Here is a 12,778-nt window from a genome sequence, read left to right as displayed (position 1 = left end):
TAAACATTTTCAGTTGGAACGAAATTTTGAATTTTGCCCTGGTGGCGGCCGGAGCATACTCTTAACAATTTTGGACCACCAAGTGATCTTTAACGTGCGCAACTTGCACACGGGACCTCCTAGATTTTTCGCCCTTATCCGAGCGAGAAGGCTAAGTGTAGATCTTTCCTACTAGAAGATCAGGGGTGTAGCTGAAAGACAGTAAGAAGGAGCCAAAGAGAAGCGGTAGAAAGGTTGAAGAAAGAGTCAGGAGCCCAGATGAGGGGGCAAAGGAGGTGAGGGGTGGGAGCACAAAGTGGAGAGGAAAGCAGACGGTAGAACATAGCCAGGGAGCAGGAAAGGGTGCGAAATGAGACAATTTTTTTGAAGAAAATTTTCCGTCGCTATCCGGATTCGAACCTGCGACCCATTGAATGAGAGGGGAACACCTTAACCTCTAGACCATCAAACTGCTTGTGAAAGATCCTGTTTTCCGGTAGTGCCAACTGACTGGCCTCTGTGGTGTAGCAGTTCGATCCCCGAGTGCGGATAAATTTTATTATCAAGTATCTCTGTCTTTCTGTAGGGATTTTGTATACTTGTAAGCCCATGTTGCTTCTGACAGGCAGGGTCGGAAGCCCGTCTCCTAAATGACCTAAATTATGTCGATCGGGGCATAAAACACATGAAATTTTTTTTTAAAATGTACAGTATTATTAGGTAGTCCCCCAGAAAAATCAAAGGTTTCAAGTCTGGAGAAATCATGGGCCAAGAGTTCGTTTTCGCGGCTGATGATCTCCAAAATGGTCAGTCATCCATATCACTGATTTGACAGAAACGTGCGGGTTTGCCGAGGCCACATCCCACATGAACCTCTGGTCTTGGCGGGCCAACACTGTCGGTGTCTGCTCAGATTCATGAGCATAATTGGTTAAGCACCTCGACATACCGGCCAGTGTTTACAGCTGCAACATATCCATCTGTATCTTTTTAGAAGAAAAAAAAAGGACCTGCCAGACCAGGCATGCTTAAAAGTTAAATCAACACTCTGTACACTTTTCAGCGTGGAAAGGCCTCTGGAAACAGACCCAAAAAAAATATTTTTCAATAGGGGGGGGGGGGCGTGGATAGATACTCAGTATGCAGCATTTTTCACGAGTGCATACTCTGAAAATAAAATAGAAGCAACAGAAATGTGGTTTCTTAGGAGACTGCTAAGAGTATAGTGGAAGGAAAAGAAATCAATTGAGGTACATGTATAAATGCTTGATGAAGCCCACGTGGGACGCTCAAAGTTAAAAACCTCCAGGAAACGACAAATGCAGTTTTTAGGACACCTGAATAGACATAAGGGACGTCTAGCTCTCACTGGCAAGATTGAGGGCAAGCGTGGCAGGGGTAGGCCCAGAGAAACCTACTTGGGGAACCTAATACAGTGGGTAACAGGGAAAGATCAGGGAAACGTAGTTTTTTTTAAAGAGCATCCGAGCAAAGGAATGAATGGAGAATCATGATCGCCGAAGTCTGTCGCAGATTTGGCACTGGATGATGATGATACCCTGAAAGGTGAAAATGGCTTCGTCACTAAACCAGATGTCATCGATGAAATCTTCATGTTCTTCTAGAGGATCGAGGGCCCACTGTCATATTGCTGGCCTCTGATCCCTATCAGCCTCGCGAAGTGTTTCTTTAAAATGAACAATAATAACATGGTACAGCTGGAAGCTAAGATCTGCATTGAGAATGCGCACCTTTGAGGTGTAGAAAGATCCCAGATCTAGCTGCAGGTGTCGCCTAAGGACAGACGACTCATGGGACCTGGCTATGATAATATATAGGCTATCATGTGTGTGTGTGTGTGTGTGTGTGTGTGTGTGTGTGTGTGTGTGTGTGTGTTTTCATACAGTTATGTTTCAGGTCCAAGGCTCTCGAACTGACGGTCTTCTCTTGGTATCTCCGAGATAATGGTATTTAAAACCTCACTAGAGGTGGAATTGAGGGAGAGCGTGCGCGTTAACAAATGATATATTTTTTAATATATAATATATATAATAGATCAATACCGTTACGCTAATTTGCACAGATCCAGCTAAAATTTACCAGTTGAAATCACACAGAAATCAAGTAACTTTCACTTGTCCGCACACTATAAACAAATATCTACCCAGTAGCCTACCCCGACAGCAACAGATTTCCAACAAATTATTAGCCGGTTATTTAGCTCTATGAGAAGTCGGCAGATGTTTCCAGTTTTGTGCGCTATAACGCACATGTATACTTTTTTTATATCTCGATGTCCTGGAACTCTCTTATTTGAAAACATAACGGCTGTTCTCGACAGACATCAGACGTCATCAACGTTCGGTGTGTGCGGTGAGCAGTGATTTCCGTTACCAGCTGCGCACGCAAATGCTGTTGGCTTCTTCGGGGTCGATGACGTAACTATGACCGTTGTTGAGATAGAGTTTCTCCCCTTCCAACCTTTCACACTTGCAGTTTGGTGCTAATGACGTATTGGATTCCCATCTCTCATTTTGAGGCGTCGAGGGGTTTCTTCCTTTTCGCCAGAAAGCTGTTCATAAGACGAAAGGCGTGATTCCGCGAAGCCTCTAAGACAAACAAACGATAGGCGTACCTTCCTCGTCTTGGTGTGAAGACCGCGATTCGCCTTGTTCAGATGTGATTTTGGAGAGAAAAAAATTATAGGAACGGAATAATAAAGCCATTAAATTAGAAATTACTAAGTTCTCTCTGATGTGACGTGTGTCAGACCCTAAATAAAACAAACGGGAACATCTCTCTCTCTCTCTCTCTCTCTCTCTCTCTCTCTCTCTCTCTCTCTCTCTCTCTCTCTCCCCCCCCTCTCTCTTTCTCTAAATACTTTGTGAAATATTGCTACTCTGGAAATTATGACCATGCCAAGTTCCAAGCACATGACCTTGCCCCTTTGTCGTTCAACAATCTCTCCACACCGTGTGAGTGTTCTCGTCATGGCAGTGAGTGGTAACAGCTCAGTACGAGTCAGAAAGGTAAGGGCATATTAGAGAACCCACAATGTAGCCGAAGAGACGAGCTAAGAAAACACAGGGGTGTTGAAACAGCGAGTATGCAACAATGCGTCAGTGGAGCTTACTTTGAAAGACTAGACACACAACTGTTTTCACTGAGACTTTATCGCCGTTAAAATAGAGATCGTCTTTCCACACATTTATTTTGTTTTAACGCTTTCGTTGTTTGTCTTGGTAAAGTGAGGGTGCGGAGTACTTGTTTTGAGAGGTCAGGTGAAACGTCTTTCGTCGAAAGGGCACTTGTACTAAAACCTCTTCATGACTTCATGACTTCCTTGACGTGGATAATATCTAGCTCATGTACTCGCTTTTGTTATCCCAAACTGGTTCTTTGCCATTTTTCTTCTCGTTTTCAAGAGACATTTTTAGGAAACGTAATGCTGACTTGTACTGTGATTTGTTCTCAGTAGATAAGGGAACAATATTACGGCTTAATTTGAATATTTCTTCAATGAAGATTTTATCTTGTGTGTAGGGTGTACATATTTACAACGTTGATGGAAACGTCTCCGCAATAAAGGGGTTTAGCGAGTGTTCAGAATACGAGGCGCGTCCACTAAGTCTATAACCTAACTATGAAAGAAGCATGCTTGCAAGTTGAAATTGGACACGCACAATGCCACTTCTCTATGTAAACACCCTGGAAATTGATTCTCTTTTGCCATCTTTGTTAGGCCTTCTGAAGTCCTTGAGCATAATTTGACCTTGAATGACCCTCAAACCATTCCCTCCACTGCACATTTTCATCACTATGGAAACGCTTACCTTTGAGAACTTTTTCAGATGTAGGAAAAGGAAAAGTCCGAGGGTACAATATCCGGCGAATACCAAGGGAGTGGGCGGATATCAAAGCCACACTGCTTGCTGTAGGCCTATGGTTTACGTCCAATATAGCTCTCTACGCGTTTGAGCATCGTCGTGCTGCAGCAGGTGTTATCATTTTGCATTCAAGAACCACATTCTCAACTCGCACCGTTCTTCGGATTTTCCTCCAAATTCCACATGCAGCGTAATAGAAATATAGAAATCACACTTGCTAAGTTTCTTCGTTGTACAGCATATTCCTTCAGAGTTAGGGTAAAGACTCGTATATAGGTGCAAAAACATTCTATTTCGCCGTTATCTTTAAAATTTAAATATATAAAACCATACTCAAAACAAATAGTGTATTATCCTGCCTCTTAACGCCCAATGTACTATTTGTGAGGCATTGTGGTCAAATCAGACGCTCGTCAAAAGAATGAAATAAAAGGAAACGACATTTTTCTTCCTATTTGGCAATTTTTATGGAATTTTTATTTTTTGGCTCTTCCCCCTTTATGTCCATTAAAAAATACACTGCTGTGTGGCTTTTTTTAAAACTGAAATCTGTTGATCAAAAGCACAAGAACGTAAATTTAGTTTCCGATGACTCTCAAGCTTTGGATGTCCCCAAACTTTGGCGGCGATTTTCTCTTTAATTTCACCTCTGAAACCAGGCGACCCTGACCTACTTCAATGGCAAATATTTCGACTTCTATTCAAGACAGATGGGTATTTTTTTCACAGAAAGAAAGACAAATAAACAAATTTTAAGACTATACCAATGACTCCCTATCCTCAAAAATTGACGAACGCCTGATTCCACCGCATCGTGTCACATTTAGGCTACCGGTACTATCTATGGACGTAGCAGCATATGTACGATCAGCAACAAACCAAAAGCAACATTGAGGCACATTCGAAACATTAAACACAATTTTAAAAAAATTCAGAAACACGAGTCGGCATATTTCACACTGTGTACTACATGTATTAAGTTGTTGTCAGTTTTTTTTTTAAGTTTCAGATTTTTAAAAAAGAGACAGAATTTAGAAATCTGTATGAAGAACGGATTTGTGCTTCAAGAGCCCCCAAACAACACGTCTTCAAGTTTTGTCAAATGGCGAGAAAATGTGTCCCAAAGAGGTTATATATTATTACAATACTAGAGCACTCAACTGTGACGTCACACGTGTCAGACATGGAGGGTTTCTTACCTTCATCGGCATGGCCGGCGTGCCCCCATGTACACGAACAATCTGAGCACCCACCCCCTCTCCACGGGCACGGGCTCTAGTATACTAAACACCACTCTGCTCCCATATCTCAGTGCAAGCTTGTAGATTGTCTAATAAGACCGTAAGACGCCTCCACGTGAGTCTCCAAAAGTACTCACCTGTATGTTGAACTGTGCATGTCTTGCCCTTGAGGTTCGGTGTCCCAGAATGGGTACACGCAGCCCCCGTTCGTTTACGTGGGCGACATCACTGCCTCAAACTTCAGTACAAAATATGGTCGCATTTAAGGACAAGCGAGCTAACCATCTTGGGGTTAACCCAGATTTCGGGGGTTTCCAGAAATCTTGACCTATACCAAAAGTGGCATTCCCCACCTAGAGGAGAAGTTTGGTTTCATTGGTGTGTATATTTGTTTGGTTATAGAGAAAACTCTCCTTGTCTTTTAACGAGACTGAATAAGGATTAAAAAAAAAAAAAACAGCTTTAACTTCGATTTTCCCAAAACAGCATTTATCGGGATAGCCCCCTTGTGCTTAAAAGCGACCATATATAACCTCTTTGGTGTGTCCTCAGTGAGTTATGATACCGAAACTACAACTACATTAAGCACCTTCGCACCTGTTCCAACAGCCCCCCCCCCCCTTCCTGTCCAAAACAATCACCTGTACAAACGACAACTTCCCATTCTCCCCTTTTCGCGCCCCCCCCCCCCCCCCCTATTTAGACAACTGCATAATTTTCTCCTCGACAATGGATGGTCGTCTTGAAACATTTCAACAAGAGGACTAGATCTATAATGTTAGTGAGTGCTGTAGTTGTAGTTGTAGGTAAAGATTGTTTCAGTGATGTTTACCGGCGTCTGTGGTGCAGCGGTAAGACGCTTCGTCGTCGTGCGCAGTCGGCTCCAGTTTTGATTCCCGTGTGGGGAGAATTTTAAAATTTTTATCGAGAATCTCGGGTTTTCTGTTGAGATATTGGTTCCTTCTCAGTCAGGGAAGCATGCCAGTTTGTCACAAGCCTAGTCTCACTCAATATGTAATGGCATACATTTTACATCCACTCAGTGAGGAAAACGGAAGCATGCCAGTTTGCCATAGGCCAAGTTGCCTCGACTGTGCCCTGCACGATGGAAGTTATCACTGGCACTCTCAAAAAGAGTAAATGAATGATTGATTGATTGTATGAATTCAATTTTATTTTTCAATTGTTTTTAAAGAAAGAACTTTCATTTTTGAAATTTTACAGAGTAATTTGCTTTGATTTGCATTCAAAAAGGAAGAAATATTGAAAAATAGAAGCTGAATTCAATGAATTGACATTTTAGAGGGACTATCTCTACACCACCAATTTGAAGGTGGAGAATAAAAAACTTAAGTAAAAACCACAGTGTTAAAGTTTTGTAATTATGACTGTCATCAATACTCAAATACTTAAGTGAAATTGTGACAAACTGGGCCTGTGACAAACTGGGCAGTCTCATTGACAAGTAGGGTCGACAATTGGTGTTTTGGTTCAATGAATTCATCGTAGAGCGTAGAATCAAGAGGGTTTTCTTGAGTGGAGTTTAAAAAAAAAATTTCGGGGGGAGGGAGGGCACCAGTAGGAGCCTAGTTTTGTTGTAATGTCGTTTCAGTTTCGGTGTCGTTTCGTTTGGATTTTAAAAATACAGAATAGTAGTACGGGCTCCTCAACGTAGTTGTTTTTTTTGTCAATATTCTTCAGTTGGCTCACTTATTTGACTTTGGATCTGGATGAGAACATTTTTTTCCCGTGCTGATTTATGAAAAGTAACATACGCTCTCTCTCTTCCTCTCTCTCTCTCTCTCTCTCTCTCTCTCTCTCTCTCTCTCTCTCTCTCTCTCTCTATCTCTCTCTCTCTCTTTCTCTCTCTCTCTCTCTCACACACACACACACACTCTCTCTCTCTCACGCACACATACACACACACATATATATACACACACACAAACAAACATACAAAGATGGACCTCTGCAACTCTGGATAAACCGGATTTGTTTCTTTAAAACAAAATTTTCTTTCTTTTTCCTTCTTTCTTTTTTTGCTGTTGCAATGCAGCTGTGCTTGAATCATAATATTCTCATCTGTTCGGCCTGCATGTCTAGACAAGTAAATGCTTATTTCAACATTACCCTATCTCAAAATGACATTGTCTCTTGAATCTCGTTTGTGAAATCACCTGGTTTTCTTTGAAAAAGACAAGGGGACAACATGAGATACAATTTCAAGCGGGAACAGAGAACGTGCCAAGCAGTTTTTATAGAAGGAAATGTGAAAATAATGTGGTCTGAAAGTTGAATTTCTCCCATTTCATGCAGGTTTATTGGTTTAAAGTTTCTAAAAACGGAGCCATAGCCGCTTCTTATCAAAATAATATGTTTGTTAATAGGAACCAGAGTAAGCAAGCAAGCGAAGAAATGAGCTTCCTCCTTGTTCTTCGACGATAAAGTAGAGTGATATTGCAGTTCAGATTAAATCCATGTCATTTTCCTCACTCTCCTTCTCGTCTTTAGATACCTCTTCATTCTCGCTCTATCGCCCCCACCTTTCCTCTCGTCTCGTCTCGTCTCGTCTCGTCTCCTCTCTCTCTCTCTCTCTCCCCCCCCCCTCTCTCTCTCTCTCTCTCTCTCTCTCTCTCTCTCTCTCTCTCTCTCTTTCTTTCTCTCCATCCCCATCTATTCCTGTTTCGCCCCCGCTCTCTCTCCCCTCTCTCTCTCGATTTCACTTTCTCTCTCGCTTCCCATCCGCCATCCACAAGCTGTCTCCCTTTGAATTAAAAAACAATCCAACATCCCAAAATCTTCTCCTCCCTTCCTTCCTACGTTTCTCCCTCTGTCTGTCTGTCTGTCTGTCTGTCTGTCTGTCTGTCTGTCTGTCTGTCTGTCTGTCGGTCTCTCTCTCTCTCTCTCTCTCTCTCTCTCTCTCTTTCTCTCTCTCTCTCTTCTCTCTCTTCTCTCTCTCTCTCTCTCTCTCTCTCTCTCTCTCTCTCTCTCTCTCTCTTAATTTCGAACCTCTTACCCAGAAAGGAAAAAGAGAGAGAAGAAAAGGTGCAAAGATAACCTATCATCATAAACTGTCTTCCAAGAATGAAATCCACTACATAATATTCACTATTTAGTAGAGGTCAGACATTGTTAGTTTTAAGCGTTATCTTATTTATGTTATTATATTGCACCTGAGATTAGTGTCATCAGTGCTATTTAATACTTCCACTCATTTGACTCGTTAGGGTACGTTCAAAGTTGCTAAACAGTATGGTTTTATCGTTCTTTTCAACATGGCAAGGTTATTTAAGAGGCGGGTCCTCCGAGTTGAACGTCCATCTCTATAGGACCAAGGGAAAGGGAGGAGAGCCTTGAAAATTCATAAAACAACCCAAGTTGAGAACACCTCGTCATGGGGATTCGAACCTCTCCATAGTCCATCATGAGATCCACTGAGCTCACATTGCGTCCAGATGGTTTGTTTGGATCTAGTTTAGTTTAGTAAGAGTTTTTCGGTGCTTGCAACTGCATAAGGTCATACATGTATATGAGTGTGCGAGGGTGGTTTGTAATGTTTTATTGCCAACCACAATTTGAAGTAAAAAAAGGGCCACTTTTCTTTTAATGAGGTGAGTCATAAATTCTCTTAAAAGATCGTATGATCACAGCCATGGCCTACTCTCTTTAAATAAAGAATATTTTTGCTTTATGCTTCACACCGTACCTCCACCCCCCACCCCCGTCCCATGTCCCCCTCACTTCTCAGTTGCAATGCAGCAGAAGATATTTTTTTATCTGCTTTAACTCCTGGAGGACGGAGCGAATACATAATTTAACATTCTGATGTCTGATCAGCACAGACCAAAGGCAATATTGTGGTACATTAGAACCACCATACACAAATCAGAAACTTGAAGAATTTTCATATCTTATAGTGTGCATATTATTGTTGTCTTCTATGTCAAGAAGTTTAGATTAAGAAAATATAATTTTAGAAATCATTATAAGTTTATACATGTATCCTGCAAACAGCTTCCTTGCGGCCTTCACTGCCAGCATTTATACGTATCCCAAGAGACTCCGAAGGTCCATCGCACACAGAAATATGGTTTCTCTTTGTTGCTGTTTCCGTAACATATGATTTTTACCAGTCTGGCCAGAGCTGAACCTCCGAAACCTGTGTAATAAATATATAATTATGTAACGAAGCTATGCTTCTTTTTTTAAAGTGCCCGAAAGCGACACGTATGTCGAATGACCAGAATGCTTGTGTCCAAAGAGTTAATCAGGACCGACTTAACTTAATGCTGACGTTTCCTCGTGACTCACCTTTTGTGCGGCCACTCTGATGAGCATGTCTTGTACTGGGAGCTGGGACTAAATCATTGATACCGGCCCTGTGACATAAGCAGCAGGAGATTCTGGCACAGTGGCGCCGCCCCGCCCCGCTCCGACAAGACGCGACAGAGCCTCGCTGGGTGCCTGCTGGTTGTCACAGCAAAGATGAATGACTCATTGTGATCTCCTGAGTGACTAACTGTATTTTTTTTACGTTTACCCCTTTTTCAAAATGCACATTAGATACATAAAGTTTTGGAGTGTGAGAAGGATGAGAATTATCTGGATGAGTCAACACACAAGTGTCTTGATTTTTTATATATTTTGTTGAGACCTATTTTTTATGACCTTGTAATTTATAACATTTGATGATCGTAAATACCGTGAGTCGCCCAATAGGGTCTTTCTCTTTCCATAAAAAGCAAAACTGCAGTGACACACGTATGCGGCATGATGGCCAACTGAAAAATAAATTCTAAGCAGTGATTGAGCTATCTTTAAAAATTATACTTTTGTTCGAGGGAGATGCTTCTAACAAAAAAAAGTAATAAACATTTACTCTATCACTATTTTAACCTTTTTTCCCACAGAAGGTCGTACTCATCTACTCATCATCAACGCGTTACATATAACTTCAGTTTCATTTTTAAGGAATGTCCCAAATCTGGGGGGGATGGCTACCTTCCCACGGATGAATTGGAGAACGTCTCTAGAGTGACTAACTGTATTTTTTAAAATGTTTTACTCCTTTTCAAAATCCTCATTAATAGAGTTTTGTTTTGTAAAAGGGTGATACTTGTAATTATTTGGATGAGTCAGCACACGAGTGTCTTGAATTTATTCTTAAAACCTGTATTATATGACCTTGTAATTCAGAATATTTGATGACCACAAACGTCACGAACCATCCAATAGGGTCTTTTCATCAAAAGTGAAACATGATGGCCAACTGCAAAAAAAAAAAAAAAATTCTAAGCATTGATTGCCCTTTAAAAAAAAATTATACTTTTGTTAGAAGGAAATGCTTCTAATAAAAAGGTAATAAACAGTTAATCTATCGCTGCTTTAACCTTTTTTCCCTGAAGGTCGTACTCATCTACTCATCATCAACGTGTTACATATTATAACTGCAGTTTCATTTTTAATGTAATGTCCCAATTCTGGAGAGATGGCTACCTTCTCAGGGATGAAATGGAGAACGTCTCTAACATGGTGAAATGGTATGGGTTTAACGCCCCTATCAACACTATAAGGTTATTCAAGAGGCGGGGCCTCTAAGTTTAAGGTCCGCCCCCGAAAGGACCGAGTCAAATGGGAAATTCATGTAAAGTGTCTTTTCCAAGGACACAACGTCGGACCGAGCTGAGGCTCGAACGCCCAAACCCGCAATCTCACGATTACGAGTCCGGTAGCCTTACCACCAGGCTACCGACGCCACTCTCGAGTGACTAACAGTATTAATTTTTTTTTTACTCTTTTTCAAAATTATATTAGAAACCGAGTTTTGTTTTGTGAAAAGGATTACAATTATTTGGATGAGTCAACCCACACATGTCTTGATTTTTTGTTTAAAACCTGTATTATATGACCTTGTAATTCAGAATAATTGATGACAATAACTTATGCCATGAGTCATCAATAGGGTCTTTTTCTTCCCATAAGAGAGTAAAACTGCAGTGACACACGTGTCCGGCATTGAGGCCATCTGAAGAAAATATTCTAAGCAGCGATTGAGCTATTAAAAAAATACCAGTTATACTTTTGTTAGAGACTAGGAAGATGCTTCTAAGCAAAAAGAGCAATAACACGTTACCCTATCACTGTTTTAAAATTTTTTCCCAGAAGGTCATACTCATCATCAACGTGTTACATATTACATGACTGCAGTTTTACTTCTCCTGGAATGTCTCAACACATTATGGGGAACGCCATGGGACGTTCTATGCTAGCAGTATGACACTGGGCTTGCGACGGTAATGTCGTGAGTTCGATTCCCTGCTCTGCCAGATTGCAATTTTTGTCAACAGTAATGCACGCTCGTACTTGACTCTGATTTTTTCGTCAGCTCATTCAAATTTCAAACGGGTGCTTGGCAATGGGCTGAAACTGAATTATATGTCAGTGAAAGCGGTATATGCGGCACAGGCTGCAACAATGTATGCACTCAGGGCTACCAAATGTGTCACGACGCGGTGGAATCAGGCGTTCGTCAATTTGGGGACATATGGAGTTATTGGTATTGTTGTAAAGCCTGTCCATTTGCCTTGCTTGTGATGAAAAGATATCGAACCAATGTGCCAGGATCAGAACAATAAAGACGTATCTTGTCATATTTTTTCGAAATTTTGAGAAAATTAAATATAAATGAAGAGTCCAAATCAGAAACCTAACTTGGGCACTTATCATTTTCCAATTAAAAACTAAAAAGAAAGAAAAGTAAGGAAACAATATCTTAAGATGTTCCATGGTGTCTTTATTCATGAAGACGTTTTGGTTATAACTTTAATCTGGAAATCTATTCAGATGACTGTGGGATGCATGACACTTGCAATACAAAACTACAAATGTCGTCACCAGTGTCTTTGGGGACATTTGTTGTGGTATCAAGGGAAAAAAAAGAAGAGAAAGGAAACACACACACACACACACACACACACACACACACACACACACACACACACACACACACACACACACACACACACACACACACACACACACAAACACCCCCCCACACACACACACATACACACAAAAGACAGGAAAAGAAAGACAGAACCCCCCCCCCCCCGATTTTTTTAAAGTCAGAAAAAGAAAAAAGTGGAAAGAATAATTTTGTTCAAATGTATGTAACCGCATTAATCTTCTCTAGAAGCATCAACTACATTATATTTTTATATAGTCAAACTAACAACGGTCGTTAGTTTTTCCATGTGCAGCTGTTTTCCAGCTGTGTGGTGAGTGGCGCCTGTGGGCTGTGCACGTGAGCGGCGATGAGGTCATGGAGACATGAGTCAAACCTCAGTCACCTGGCCTGCATTGGGAGATATCGATTTATTGAACGGATTTGGACAGCTTCGATCTCTTTTTTTTCCGCCTATCTCTCTATCGTCTTTTCCCTTTTTCTCTTTATCTTTTTCTCTGTATCTCTCTTTCTCATGTTCCATGTACCTCTTCACCCTTTTTTCTTTCTATCCCTATCTTTCTCTTTGTATCTCTATCTTTCTCTTTGTATCTCTCTTTCAACCTTCTCTCTTTCATTCCTCCCCCTTTTCTCTATGCCCCCCTCTTTCCGCCTCAGTCCATCTCACTGTATCTGACACTTTTTCTTGTTCTCTTTCTTTCTTTCTC

Source organism: Aplysia californica, unplaced genomic scaffold, assembly GCF_000002075.1.
Source record: "Aplysia californica isolate F4 #8 unplaced genomic scaffold, AplCal3.0 scaffold00032, whole genome shotgun sequence".
Lineage (NCBI taxonomy): Eukaryota > Metazoa > Mollusca > Gastropoda > Aplysiida > Aplysiidae > Aplysia > Aplysia californica.
The sequence above is the reverse complement of the archived record's forward strand: the minus strand, read 5'-3'. Positions refer to the sequence as shown.